This window comes from Mercenaria mercenaria, chromosome 9 (genome assembly GCF_021730395.1).
Source record: "Mercenaria mercenaria strain notata chromosome 9, MADL_Memer_1, whole genome shotgun sequence".
Lineage (NCBI taxonomy): Eukaryota > Metazoa > Mollusca > Bivalvia > Venerida > Veneridae > Mercenaria > Mercenaria mercenaria.
The window spans coordinates 16,605,049-16,620,616 of record NC_069369.1 but is presented as its reverse complement, the minus strand read 5'-3'; the positions used below and the strand labels follow the sequence as shown (position 1 = coordinate 16,620,616).

The window sequence follows — 15,568 nt, the reverse complement described above, 5'->3', positions numbered from 1 at the left end:
AGAATAATCGTTTGATAGTAGCAACAAAGGGAAGTAAGTTTTGATTTTTTAAGTCCACAAATAACTCCTTACCAGGAAGAGGTACCTTAAAATACACCTAAAATTTGAAAGTAACACAGAAAAAATGGTCTTGATTTTTCCCTACGGTCAATATATATATATATATATATATATATATATTGCTTATAGTGACAACAAAGAGAAGTTAATCTGAAAAAAATCTAAGTCCATACAAAAGTACTTATCAGGTAGCCATAGGTAAAAATACATCAAAAATTGGATGTAACATGCGTGTTGTACTACAGAAAAGTAGTCCCACTTTCCCCTATGGCTAATATTAACCGTTACCCTGCTGAATTTCTATAATGAACTTGTCCATTTTTCAATTTGGACAGTACCATTAACTGTTAAAAGGGATGCTTACCAAAAATATACTGATTGAATGGTGAACAGTGCAGATCATCATCAGACTGCATGGATGTGCAGGCTGATCATGATCTACACTGGTCGCAAAGGCAGAATAAATCATGTTCAGCTAGATAAGGGTTAATAGAATAGAACTTTACAGTAATAGCTATTTATAGTAACAGCAAAGGATTAGGGGCCTGGTTCTTACTCATGACAATCTATCTCATGATGATGAACATTTTTGCCATTGTACATCAAAATCCTCCATGCATGAACAAGAAATGCTCCGGAAAAAGTCATTTTTGTATCTGACTTTTGGCCTCTAAGTGTGACCTTAGAGCTAGGGGTCTTGGTTTTGGGCATGACACCTCGTTTCATTATGGTGAACATTTATGCCAAGTTATCTAGAAGTTCCTTCATGGATCGCAGAGTTACTGACCGGACATGGAAAAGACTCTATTAACCTTTGACCTCTAAGTGTGACCTTGACCTTGGAGCAAGGGTTTGGGTCTTGCGCATAACACGTTGTCTCTTTATGGTGAACATTTATGCCGAGTAATTCCAAAATCCCTTTATGTATGGCAGAGTTATTGACCAGACAGAAACAGACCATTTTACCCTTCGACATCTAAGTGTAACCTTGACTTAGGAGCTAGGGGTCTGGGTCTAGCAAATTTACATTGAAACACCCAGAAACATTTTCTATAAAACAAGTATGAAACACTTACACTTTTTCTACAAGACTATATTATAAAGTTACAATTTTGATGTAGAACTATGCTCAGAGAAGTTGATGATTAATCAAAATGCGCACTTCTAAACTTCCATATTCATAATATCATTAACAGTTGTGAGGCTTCAAAGTATTTTGTAAATTATTAAAAAGCAAGTTCTTCATTCATGACAATTATTTCTTTTTCCCTAATTCTTGATATTTCTTCTCTGATTCCCCCAATGTGTTTGGAAATAAGATTACACCTTTTGTATTATCCCTGTAGCCATGTTACAATTTTTATGTAGAATTATGCTCATAAAATTGAAAAAAAAATGTTGCACTGGACACATACTTTCCAGAAGAGTACACCTTTCTTAACTTCCATATGCATTGTGCAATTAGCAATTGTGAGATTTCAATGTATTTTGCAAATTATTCTTAGGCAATTCTTTATACATGATGCATACTTTTCTTTCTCCCTAATACATGATATTTCTATTTCTCTGATTCTGGAAATATGGTAGTACATTCTGCACATGTATGATCCATCAAATAGTTCAGTTTTTGTTGACCAGTGCTTCAAACAATTGTGGCCCTTCTGGCCCCTTCAGATGATCATCTGAAATGGGAAAATTTAGCCATTTTTACACTAGTATAAACCTTACATGTTTTATATGTTCATAAAAACACAAAATTTTAGAATGTAAAATCTTACAATTATAATATTATCAGTCTGACAGACATTATCAAGAAAATGTCATTAAGAAGTGGAAAAACAGTACCTTACACAAGTAATAAAGACTAAGCTATATAGCTATGAATTCTAACAGATGATATATATTTGTCTTTATGTCTTCATGCATCTCCATTTTCAACTAACACTAGTATATATATAGGCACATGATCACTTCATGTCCATAATGTATACTAAATTCCTTATGAATTGTTTGAAACTGTGAGTAGGCATACACAACTACAAGTGTATTTGTGATATTTTAAAGGACATCACTCAAGAAAAAGTAACTGAAATGGAAGTCTTGCAATATGTGCATGCCTACTTCATGTTGATAATCTCATATCAACTTACTTTTGCATTGTGACACAGTATGAAAACTGTAGGAGGAGATGAAATATAATTCTTATAATTTAAAAAGGGGCATAACACTCCAAATTTAGATTTTAGGCTAAAATAAAGGCCTTATCATTTAAGGTAAAAGTGTATTACAAGTTTCAAGGGTATTGGATAGAAAGTGAGGGAGGAGTTGAGTACATAAAGAACAAAAGAAAAGAAACTGTAACATTTAATTCAAACTTCTAAAAGGACCATAACTTTAGAAAACTGTCATCAGATGTAAAATTCGCTATAGTATGTGTATAATTCTGCTGCTTGGCCATGAAGTATACCATGATCCATTTGAATATGATGGAATCTGCAGAAAGAGAGTTTTAATGCACAAGGTATGAAGGAAGCTATGATATGACAATTTGAAAAAAAAAATGACATAATACCTGAAGAAACAAATAATCAAATTTGATAGTCCTGACAATATGTGCATGTCCACTTCATGCTGATGTACCAAGTTTCATTTGAACTGATAAATAGTAATTACATAAAAGAATTTATTAATTGCAGGTCTAAACTATCCTGTACCTTTTTGATGTCTACTGTTCACAGTCTAGCCAAAGCTCCAGAACTGGCTGCATTGAGGGATTTTTGTCCATCATATCATACTGTAACTAAAATAAACATGTACATTTATATATATATGTACATAAATTTTTCTTTCAGAATTAACTGTGATTTCTCTATAAATTTCAACTGCTGACACTTCACATTAAAAACAATTTAGAAGTACAATTAATGTACATAATTCTAAAATCAATTATCATAGTTTGTAAAATAAGTGTTGAATGCCATATCTATTTTTAAAACACTTTTAAACACCTACCTACCTGTATAAAATGGTGTGTAAATATAGCAGTCTACTTCTTGGCAATTTTAGCATTCATTGTCCCATTATTTCTTTGGATAAATTTATACCTTCATCTGAAATAAGTACAGTATAGTATAAAAAAAAACTATGAGGAAACATTGGTGGTTTTCAAAATAATGAAGCAAAAGTGTGACATAGGGGATGGAAATTCAAACCTATTTCTTTTGGTGGTCACCTATTTTTTATGAGAGCAAATAATTCAAATTTCAAGGAAATATACAACTTTGGGAAAGTGTTGAGAAATACCAATCAGATAATATTTTGAACAGCCTTCAGTTCATAAGTTCAGAGAATTTCCAGTAAGATGGGTGATAAATGTTGCAGTGTTTTATGACAAGGAAATATGTATAACAGTAATTTTTTTCAACATGTATGAATAGGTGTTTGTGTATAGTTTGAAACTTATTTAATAAATACTTGTGGACTTTGGCTTTTAAAATCACCCTTTCTGCACAAATCTGACACAAAAATAAAATTTTACCTAGAAAAGTTGTTGCTCAATGAAAAATAATTAACATATTATTATAAAACCTATTTTTTTCTCTCACATTTCGCAGGTTTAAAACCCACATTCCAAATTTCAAAAATGTCTGGTGATTTTAATTTCTAAAATTTTCAACTCAAAATTGAGTTATTTAAGAGATGCACAGGGTACACATACTGAAAATCAGTGTAATATTTATTAAGTATTAGTTTTCTGTTCAAAACAAGATTAATGGTGATCATCTTAAGACAAAAGTCTATCGAACAATTAGTTTATTCCACAAAATAACTACAAAACTGAAAATTTTCACAACGAAATCATGAAAATTCAAAAGCATGTAATGCTTTAAATGAAAAATAAGTGTCTTTAAACACAACTAATACATTGAAATCATTTAGTTTACATGCACTGCTTATTCAGAGTAGAACAAGAGCTGTCACAGGAGACAGCGCGCTCGACTATTTCGATGCTGGACAGTGAAACTGGGCACACCTTTGGAAACTAGAGCTGTCACTGGAGTGTTTAATGACTCCAATTGTGGATAAAGATATTGCACAATAGCCTGAGTTTATGTTAACAAGAGGACCATGATGGTCCTGAATCGCTCACCTGTCCCCACATGAACTGAGTATGACGTCGTTTTTTCTATTATTTGACATAGTGACCTAGTTTTAGAGCTCATGTGACCTAGTTCTGAACTTGACCTAGATATCGTCAAGATAAAAATTCTGAACAATTTTCATGAAGATCCATTGAAAAATATGGCCTCTAGAGAGGTCACAAGGTTTTTCTATTATTTGACATAATGAACTAGTTTTTGAAGGCATGTGACCCAGTTTTGTACTTGACCTAGATATCATCAAGGTAAACATTCTCACCAATTTTCATGAAGATCCATTGAAAAATATGGCCTCTATAGAGGTCACAAAGTTTTTCTATGTTTAGACCTAGTGACCTAGTTTTTTACCGCAGTTGACCCAGTTTCAAACTTGACCTAGATATCATCAAGATGAACATTCAGACCAACTTTCATAAAGATCCCATGAAAAATATGGCCTCTAGAGTGGTCACAAGTTTTTTCTATTATTTGACCTACTGACCTAGTTTTTGACCGCATGTGACCCAGTTTCCATCTTGACCTAGATATTATCAAGATGAACATTCTGACCAACTTTCATGCAGATCCCATGAAAAATCTGGCCTCTACAGAGGTCACAAGGTTTTACTATTATCTGACCTACTGACCTAGTTTTTGACTCCACGTATCCAGTTTCGAACTTGACTTAGATATCATCAAGGTGAACATTGTGACCAATTTTTATGCAGATCCCATGAAAAATATGACCTCTAGAGAGGTCACAAGGTTTTTCTATTATTTGACCTACTGACCTAGGTTTTGACCGCACGTGACCCAGTTTCGAACTTGACCTAGATATCATAAAGGTGAACATTCTCACTCATTTTCATGAAGATCCATTGAAAAATATGGCCTCTAGGGAGGTCACAAGGTTTTTCTATTATTTGACCTATTGACCTAGTTTTGGACCGGACGTAACCCAGTTTCGAACTTGACCTAGATATCATCAAGATAAACATTCTGACCAATTTTCATGTAGATCCCATGAAAAATATGGCCTCTAGCGAGGTCACAAGGTTTTTATATTATTTGACCTACTGACCTAGTTTTGGACCGGACGTAACCCAGTTTCAAACTTTATCTAGATATCATCAAGATGAACACTCTGACTAATTTTCATGCAGATCTCATGAAAAATATGACCTGTAGAGAGGTCACAAGGATTTTCTATTATTTGACCTACTGACCTAGTTTTTGACCGCAGTTAACCCAGTTTCAAACTTGACCTAGGTATCATCAACATAAACATTCTGACAAATTTTCATGCAGATCCCATGAAAAATGTGACCTCTAGAGAGGTCATAAAGATTTTCTATTATTTGACCTTCTGACCTAGTTTTTGACCGCATGTGACCCAGTTTCCATCTTGACCTAGATATTATCAAGATGAACATTCTGACCAACTTTCATGCAGATCCCATGAAAAATCTGGCCTCTACAGAGGTCACTAGGTTTTACTATTATCTGACCTACTGACCTAGTTTTTGACTGCACGTACCCAGTTTCGAACTTGACTTAGATATCATCAAGGTGAACATTTTGACCAATTTTTATGCAGATCCCATGAAAAATATGACCTTTAGAGAAGTCACAAGGTTTTTCTATTATTTGACCTACTGACCTAGTTTTTGACCGCACGTGACCCAGTTTCGAACTTGACCTAGATATCATCAAGGTGAACATTCTCACTAATTTTCATGAAGATCCATTGAAAAATATGGCCTCTAGGGAGGTCACAAGGTTTTTCTATTATTTGACCTATCGACCTAGTTTTGGACCGGACGTAACCCAGTTTCGAACTTGACCTAGATATCATCAAGATAAACATTCTGACCAATTTTCATGTAGATCCCATGAAAAATATGGCCTCTAGCGAGGTCACAAGGTTTTTATATTATTTGACCTACTGACCTAGTTTTGGACCGGACGTAACCCAGTTTCAAACTTTATCTAGATATCATCAAGATGAACACTCTGACCAATTTTCATGCAGATCTCATGAAAAATATGACCTGTAGAGAGGTCACAAGGATTTTCTATTATTTGACCTACTGACCTAGTTTTTGACCGCAGTTAACCCAGTTTCAAACTTGACCTAGGTATCATCAACATAAACATTCTGACAAATTTTCATGCAGATCCCATGAAAAATGTGACCTCTAGAGAGGTCATAAAGATTTTCTATTATTTGACCTTCTGACCTAGTTTTTGACCGCATGTGACCCAGTTTCCATCTTGACCTAGATATTATCAAGATGAACATTCTGACCAACTTTCATGCAGATCCCATGAAAAATCTGGCCTCTACAGAGGTCACAAGGTTTTTCTATTATCTGACCTACTGACCTAGTTTTTGACTGCACGTACCCAGTTTCGAACTTGACTTAGATATCATCAAGGTGAACATTTTGACCAATTTTTATGCAGATCCCATGAAAAATATGACCTCTAGAGAAGTCACAAGGTTTTTCTATTATTTGACCTACTGACCTTGTTTTTGACCGCACGTGACCCAGTTTCGAACTTGACCTAGATATCATCAAGGTGAACATTCTCACTAATTTTCATGAAGATCCATTGAAAAATATGGCCTCTAGGGAGGTCACAAGGTTTTTCTATTATTTGACCTACTGACCTAGTTTTGGACCGGACGTAACCCAGTTTCGAACTTGACCTAGATATCATCAAGATAAACATTCTGACCAATTTTCATGTAGATCCCTTGAAAAATATGGCGTCTAACGAGGTCACAAGGTTTTTCTATTATTTGGCCTACTGACCTAGTTTTGGACCGGACGTGACCCAGTTTCAAATTTTCTCTAGATATCATCAAGATGAACATTCTGACCAATTTTCATGCAGATCTCAGGAAAAATATGACCTGTAGAGAGGTCACAAGGATTTTCTATTATTTGACCTACTGACCTAGTTTTTGACCGCAGTTAACTCAGTTTCGAACTTGATCTAGATATCATCAACATAAACATTCTGACCAATTTTCATGCAGATCCCATGAAAAATATGACCTCTAGAGAGGTCACAAAGATTTTCTATTATTTGACCTACTGACCTAGTTTTTGATCGCAGTTGACCAAGTTTCCATCTTGACCTAGATATCATCAGGATGAACATTTTGACCAATTTTTATGAAGATCCATTGAAAAATATGGCCTCTAGAGAGGTCACAAGGTTTTTCTATTTTTAGACCTACTGACCCAGTTTTTGACCGCACGTGACCCAGTTTCGAACTTGACCTAGATATCATCAAGTTGAACATTCTGACCAACTTTCATAAGGCATAAAAAAAAATTCTTTGTTTCCGGTAACATGCTCAAAAAAATTAGGGTAGGTAGGTCGGAAAATTTTTTTTTTTGGAAATTTTTTTTATTAAGGGAGACTTTTCGGAAATTATTTTTTTGTCAAGAAATTGTTACAAATAAGGGAGTTATGCCTTTAGAGCATCAGTAAGTTGATTTCTAACATCACTGGCCATGTTTAAAGCATAAAAAGTGCAGTTTTGCATCTTTTTGTTAAAAAGTTGAAAAAAATATTCTCCAAGGCCATAAAAACATTTAGGGTCGGGCCAAAAATTTAGGGTAGGTCGGGATACCGGAAACAAACAATTTTTTTTTTTACGCCTAAAGATCCCATGAAAAATGTGACCTCTAGAGTGGTCACAAGCCAAAGTTTACGCACGCACGGACGGACGCACGGACGACGGACGCTGCACGATCACAAAAGCTCACCTTGTCACTTTGTGACAGGTGAGCTAAAAATATCAACTTAAAGTAATAAGAGAGGTAAAGATAAAATGTATCAAAACACTATATAAGTATATCCTAAGCAAAAAGGGGCACAATTAATTAAATATTGGTGCCAGAGTTATGCACCTTGTGTCATATGGTGTGGGTGATGATGTTGAACAACTATTTTAAGTATGAATCAAATCCATTCAGTAATACCAGAGACAGAGTGAAAGTGCATCAAAACTTTAACCGAAAATTCTAAGTAAAAAGGGGGAATAACTAATGAAAAATTGGTGCCAGGGTTATGGACCTTGCGTCATATGGTGTGGGTGATGATGCTGAACAACTATTTTAAGTTTGAATCAAATCCATTCAATAATAACAGAGACAGAGTGAAAGTGCATCAAAACTTTCACCTAAAATTCTAAGTAAAAAGGGGAAATAATTCATGAAAAATTGGTCCCAGAGTTATGCACCTTGTATCATATGATAAGGGTAATGATGTTGAACAATTGTTGAAGTTTGAATCAGATCCATTCAGTAATAACAGAGATAGAGTGAAAGTGCATTAAACTTTAACATGAAATTCTAAGTAAAAAGGGGAATAATTCATGAAAAATTGTGCCAGAGTTATGCATCTTGTGTCATATGATGTGGGTGATGATGTTGAACAACTATTTTGAATTTGAATCAAATCCATTCAGTAATACCAGAGACAGAGTGAAAGTGCACCAGAACTTTAACCTGAAATTCCAAGTAAAAAGGGGGAATAATTCATGAAAAAATGGTGCCAGAGTTATGGCCCTTATGTCAGATGATGTAGGTGATGATGTTGAGCAACTATTTAAAGTTTGAATCAAATCCATTCAGTAATAACAGAGATAGAGTGAAAGTGCATCAAAACTTTAACCTGAAATTCTAAGTGAAAAGGGGGAATAATTCATGAAATATTGGTGCCAGTGTTATGGCCCTTATGTCAGATGATGTGGATGATGATGAGGAATAGGTATTTCAAGTTTGAATCAAATCCATCAAGTAATTACAGAGATAAGTTGAAAAAAGAGAAAGTGCACCAAAACTTTAACCAAGGTGGGGACGCGGAAAGACGCCGACGCCGGGGCAAGTAGGATAGCTCTCCTTATACTTCGTATAGTCGAGCTAAAAATGACAAAATGCCATGCATGGTAAAATGGAATGGTAAAATTCATACATACTTTATAATGCTACTAATTTTAATAAGATGAACAGGGGACAAATTGCAGCAAAATATATATTCATGGAATATGTTCACAGTAAGTAAAATTCTTTCAACCACACAATACTCACTACTGAATATTTACATATGTAGCTAAACTTAAGAGATTAAGAAGCAATAAAATTGATGTTTCCCCTTTTAAACCTGAAAATTGCCAACTTGGGAAAAATGCAAATACTAAAATTTAAATTGTCCTGGGATTCTTATATAATGCTTAATTATCAATGCCTGCATTTAACTTACACACTGCTAAGAAAATAGAACTGCCACAACATATTACAGTATAAATGCTATGATAATTGATGAATGTCAAAAAGGGTGCACAGGGGACATCACTTTGGCTTAATATGTTAAGTTGAAAGCTGCTTTTGTATCCATTGTAACTCCCTTTAGTAGGGAAATAAAGTAAAAACCCGTTTTATTTAAAGAATACTTACAAGAGACATTTTTGGATGTATAAACATATATGAAGATTCTGAGAAAGTTGATTTATAAAACAATAAAATAAAAAAGTGTCTTCAAAGCTGCAAGGATAAAGATCTTAGAAAAACATTAGGACTTAAGAAAAGCAATGAGGTTATGAAATTAGTGTTCAACATTTAAATTTGGAATTTATCACTATTTTTTTATGAAGGGGCTTCCATCACAAGACATGAACTATTGGTAAGAATAAGATGTAGTTAATGAAAAAAAGTATTTTGCTTTAAATGTGCAGAGTTCAGATTACATAAAAAAGCCAAAGCTGTGACAAAGCTTGGTTTGAAAAAGTAAAACACAGTTGAAAACTGTCCTTCATGCAAAATGTCACACTTCTGGTGCAGAGGGACAAAATTAGCTATATAATTTAACATAACTTTATAAATTTAAAAATGCTTGAGCCATTCAGCTGAAATTGCACACATTTCATAAATACATTGATTTGGATATGATTTGCCCCAAAACACATTCTAAAACTGAACTGAACTGAAGTAAGGTGAAAAAGAAAAAAAATTCATTATTTTGAAAACCACCCATATAAGGAAATCAGCATTATATGGAATCTTGACAAGTGTGGATTTTAATATGTATCTTCAAACTACTCATGTAGCTTCACTTTTTTATGCTGATTCTGTAGGTCTACAGCACAGCTGATGTAAAATGAAGTTGAACAAGTCATGCATGCCATGTAAAATAAATAATTATGATACTATTTATTAATCACATCTTGGTGTAATATAGGCCTACTGTATGTTATTTCATTCCACTTGTATAAATTTGTTGATATTTTGGAGCATGATCATGCTTCATTCAGACCCTTGAGCTTGTCAGCTATGCAGAGGTGTCCTTTCTTTGGCTTACTTACAGACATTGTTCATTTTTTTTAGGAAATTATTGTAGAATATATATAGAATATTGACATTTACCTAGCTGTACTGATGAATAAGAAATGTCAATGTGCACAGGTTCAAACAGTTTGCAAATGACATTGTTTCCATAGTGCAGGTATTCATTCATCTGAAACAAACACAAGACGGATTAAATGCACAGTACACCTTGATTCTAATTAATGTTATTTTAGAAATCTTGATGGCTTTTGCCGGATGATTCAGCACGTCCAATCAGACATGTTTTATGGCATAAATGCAGAGTCTATGTTCAAATTATGTCAATTCGAATGCAAAAAGTACATCAACGTTTTTTTCTATGACAACAATCTATTCTGTCTATTCTGATCGATTCACCATCTATGAAACAATGCGTTAAGGGGACGCATACTTTGAAATTAGAAAAAAGTGGGTGGGGTATGATAAAATCTACCTGCAAAAAAGTACAAGGTTTTGGTACATGAAATGGATACTGTTTCAACTGTTATAAGTAACAAAGGATTGCTCACTAAAATAAAAATGAGAAAAACTTAAACAAGAAAGTTATTGTTGAATTACATAAGACTTATTGTGTACATTCAAAGTCAACAATTAATACTTTTTTGTGCAAAAATAATAGTGCTTCACCTTGTCCAAACATTAATCAATCTCCTACAGATTCTAATTTAAAGGAAAAAAGTGAAATAAGTTCACTGTCTTGCTTTTTATTTTGCATATGTAAGCTAAAACACATTATTTAGTTTGTTTACAAAGTAGTGCATAAGAAAAGATACGGTGGTCAAGGAATGCCACATTCCAAAACTAAAAGGGTATATTCCCTTAATATTTTACATTAAACATTTATCGTTACAGAAGTCGAGTGGCTTACAATAAGGGCCTAGAAATGTTGCCATTATTAATTTTCAACTTGGTATTCATAAACTACGATGCACTTAAATATCAAAACACATTCAACAAACTTTTGAAAATGTGTTGTCTTAAAAATCCCTAAAATAAGGTATGAAATTTGGTTGAGAGGTCCAATCAATGTGTATATGTGCAAAAGTAACATTCTAATCTTGTTCACAAAACTTACTAATACACAGCAGGAATGTCAATGATCAAAACTGGACGAATATACAGTTATCCTCACTTTAATGTCATTTATAATTTGTCCTTGAATTCTCCACCATACTTTTCATAACTCTGTTTGCACGAGTTGCACGAGAATGCTGTCATTCACGTAAAAAAACGGGGTCAGATAAGTTGTAAATGCAATATCATCTAAACCTAATTAATGGATTATGCAGTTCAAGATAAACTTTATCTCATAACGTAATGAACAAGTATAATGTTGTAACAACAACTATACTTACACTGATGTAAGTAGCAGTCGGTTTATAAGTGACTTTATTGATTCAGTTTGGGTTTTGTTATTGTCAAAAAGTATAACGGAAGTGCCTCACAACTGAAGCGGAAACCAGTTTGATGCGCAAAGTAGTCCACTGTAAGTAATATTTTTTGATAAATGTCCACAGAAATTAATAATTTTCTAATATTAAAGACGAATATCTGAATAGGATTCATTATTTGATAAGAAATTATAATCATCGACATGTTGTTTTTTTAAAAATCATACACGTGCTGACACCTAAGTTGTCTCCCGTTGTTTATTAGAGTTACCTTTCGTCCGGCGCAGTAATACTTTTTGCAGTGAATCGCCGAGAAGTCGTGGGAAAATTAAAAACCATGTAAATAAACTAAAATTAACCACCTTTTCAAGATGAATTTCAAGTGATCGACATTATGCATTTAACCCGCCTGACCTGTGTAGCATCTTAGATATCTGTTCTAAGGTATTCATTGTGTAGAATGTCATGTTATGCCCTTGCAATGCTAATCCCACTATGATTTTTTTGTTTACATTTTTTATCAATGAGAAATATGGCGTCCATCCCGAGCTGAAATGACGTGGCGTTAAATTTTTACATGTTTAAGCAAACCTGGTGTGTTAGAAAGAAAATTTCATCCCTTCAACATTATTTGTAACACTGTTATTGTAAAAAACCTGTTTTTTCCTTATACAAAAGCTTAATATTTTGTGTTGAGTGTACTTTCACAAAGACCTCTGTTTTCCTATTACATTCATAGTACCACATCCTTATCCACAAAGTACTGAATATTACAGGTGGCCATCGGTATTATATCAGTTTAGGAATATGTTTTTTATCTTTCCACCATCGATTTCTTGAATATGCACCCCTTCCTCATTTCTGTATGAACTGTGAATGTAGCAATATGCGACCCCTTAATTCTGCATCTAGATGTTCTCCGCCCAAAAACAGGCAAATCATTCTCAGATCTTGAAATAGAGTCGACTGATTATCAACCTTACTTTAAACTCGTTGCAAAAATAATTAATTTATATAAATCTATATAATTTTGCACTTACCATTGTTCCTAGTCCCAGAACAACTCGACCTGTCAAAATATGTAAACACGAGGGAGGCCTTTTGACAGCACAGTCATGTAAACTTCCGAAGGAAATAGTCCAAATTATTCCAGTTACTTCCATATGCGACATTATCGTGAATTATAATTATATGCATAATGTATCGCATATAGATTTAAGCATAAATTTAATGTTTGTGAATCCTGTGCTTTAACTGTTTTCACGTTAAGCGCCGAAAATTATGTAATCCATCAGACCATGTGCTCAGTCTGATCACATTTCTACGCACTAACACATTTTCGTGTGAAAAATATGCTGAAATTTACATTTTATTCTGTCAATTACTTTATGACTGCAACCGTTTCTAAAAATAAAATTGACACATCTGACTTTTGTGTGTATTGCCCTTGTAAAGATATTATGGATTTTTGTCATAGATACGCAAGTTTATCTCAAATTAGTTGTGAAATGATGATGTCTGCATGAAAAAAAGAGAAAATAAAAATTATCTGAAATTATCGACTCTAACAGGCACTTTCATCAAATTTATTTAAAAATTGATTGCTCGCAGGAAGTAGATATATTATCTAGGTACGTTTTGGTCACAATTATAGGCAGAATAATGCTTGAATGTAGCAGCTGTCGATTTTGAAAAAAATTGACCACCTAAATATATTTTTTTCTGTCTTCTGTCCGGATTTTCGGGTACAAGTTGGCATTTGTTTTTCAAGATATATACTTCAGAAGAGAGCTTAATCATTTTCAATAGGCTTTTCATTCATCAAATTGTGTAATTCTTCAGTAAAAATTCGCAAAATGGTTGTAAAGACAAGCACTAAAATGCCGATATTTTGGCTATAGAATGTACCTTAATAGATCTACATCTATAAATATAAAAAAGTGTTTAATTTCAATCCTGATGACACTTCAAATTGGTGGGAAAATATGAGGAAATGTAAGAAATAATCAACTGGACAGGAAAGATCAATGTTGAGTTTTGACCTTCGGGTGTGACCTTGACCTTTGAGCTAGGGGTCTAAGTATTGCATATGACACATTATCTCATTATGGGGAACATTTGAGTCAAGTCATAATATCTCCCTTAATGGATGACAGAGTTATGCACCAGAAAGTAAAAAATCTATAACATTGACATTTGAGTTAGGAATAAGGGTGTTGCGTAAGACACGTTATCTCATTATGAAAAACATTCGTACCAAGTGATATTAAAATTCCTTAAAGGCTGGCAGATTTATTGACCTGTAAACTCCAAGTGTGACCTTGACATTTGAGGAAAGGGTCTGAGTGCTGCGCATGACATGTCGTGTTATTATGGGGTGTATTTGTGCCAAGTAATATTAAAGTCCCTTTAAGGATTGTTGAGTTACACAACGGAGAAGAATAAAGCCCTGTTGGCCTTTGACCTCCAAGTGTGACCTTTACCTGCGTGCTAAGGGTCCGGATTTTGCGCATGACACGTCGTTTAATACAGGGAAATATTTTTTGCCAACATATATTAAAATTGTTTTTGCATGACAAAGTTTTGGATCGGACAGGAAAAAAACCTATTGACCTTTGATCTGCAAATGGGACATTGACCTTTTAGCTAGGGTTCTGGGTGTTGCGCCTGACATTTTGTCCCATTTTGGGGGAACATTTATGCTAGGAAATATTGTAATCCCTTGATGAATGACAGAGTTCTGGACCGGACAAGAAACAAACCCTGTTCATGCCATGTTAACATTTGACTGTCAAGTGGGACCTTGACCTTTAAGCTAGGGGTTTGAAAGTTGTGCATGACACATCAGCTTATTATGGGGGAACATTTTTGCCAAGTAATATTAAAATCCCTTGATGAATGACAGAGTTATGGACCGGACAAGAAATTGCGGACGGATTGAATTACGGAATGACGGACAGACGGAAAAGCGCAATCCTATAGTCCCCTAAACTGGTTTTCAATCAGTAGGGAACTAATAGAGCGAAAGTAGTCTATCTGCTTCTATTTCTATATACACGTAGACTAGTTTCGCTCTAAGCCCTAGAAGTACTGTTCTTAATGCTATATTCATCCAATACAGTTTTTTAGACATTAAAAACATTGGGCGCATTCGGCATACAAACCCGAGTAACTCTGACTAGATCACCCGAGTTCAAGTGAGTGACACGATAAATATATTTTTTTCTGTCTTCTGTCCGGATCTTCGGGTACAAGTTGGCATTTGTTTTTCAAGATATATTCTTCAGAAGAGAGCTTAATCATTTTCAATAGGCTTTTCATTCATCAAATTGTGTAATTCTTCAGTAAAAATTCGCAAAATGGTTGTAAAGACAAGCACTAAAATGCCGATATTTTGGCTATAGAATGTACCTTAATAGATCTACATCTATAAATATAAAAAAGTGTTTAATTTCAATCCTGATGACACTTCAAATTGGTGGGAAAATATGAGGAAATGTAAGAAATAATCAACTGGACAGGAAAGATCAATGTTGAGTTTTGACCTTCGGGTGTGACCTTGACCTTTGAGCTA

The 15,568-nt window shown here is 34.1% G+C and overlaps 1 long non-coding RNA gene across 1 annotated transcript; it reads right to left on the bottom strand.

Moving 5' to 3' along the window:
• Nucleotides 1-1,265: 1,265 nt before the first annotated feature.
• LOC128559658 (uncharacterized) lies at nucleotides 1,266-3,212 on the bottom strand. The gene is made up of 3 exons (XR_008372532.1): nucleotides 3,077-3,212; nucleotides 2,775-2,860; nucleotides 1,266-1,742 (listed from the first exon to the last, which is right to left on the bottom strand). It is a non-coding gene; the product is annotated as an uncharacterized LOC128559658 (long non-coding RNA).
• Between the last annotated feature and the right edge of the window lie 12,356 nt (nucleotides 3,213-15,568).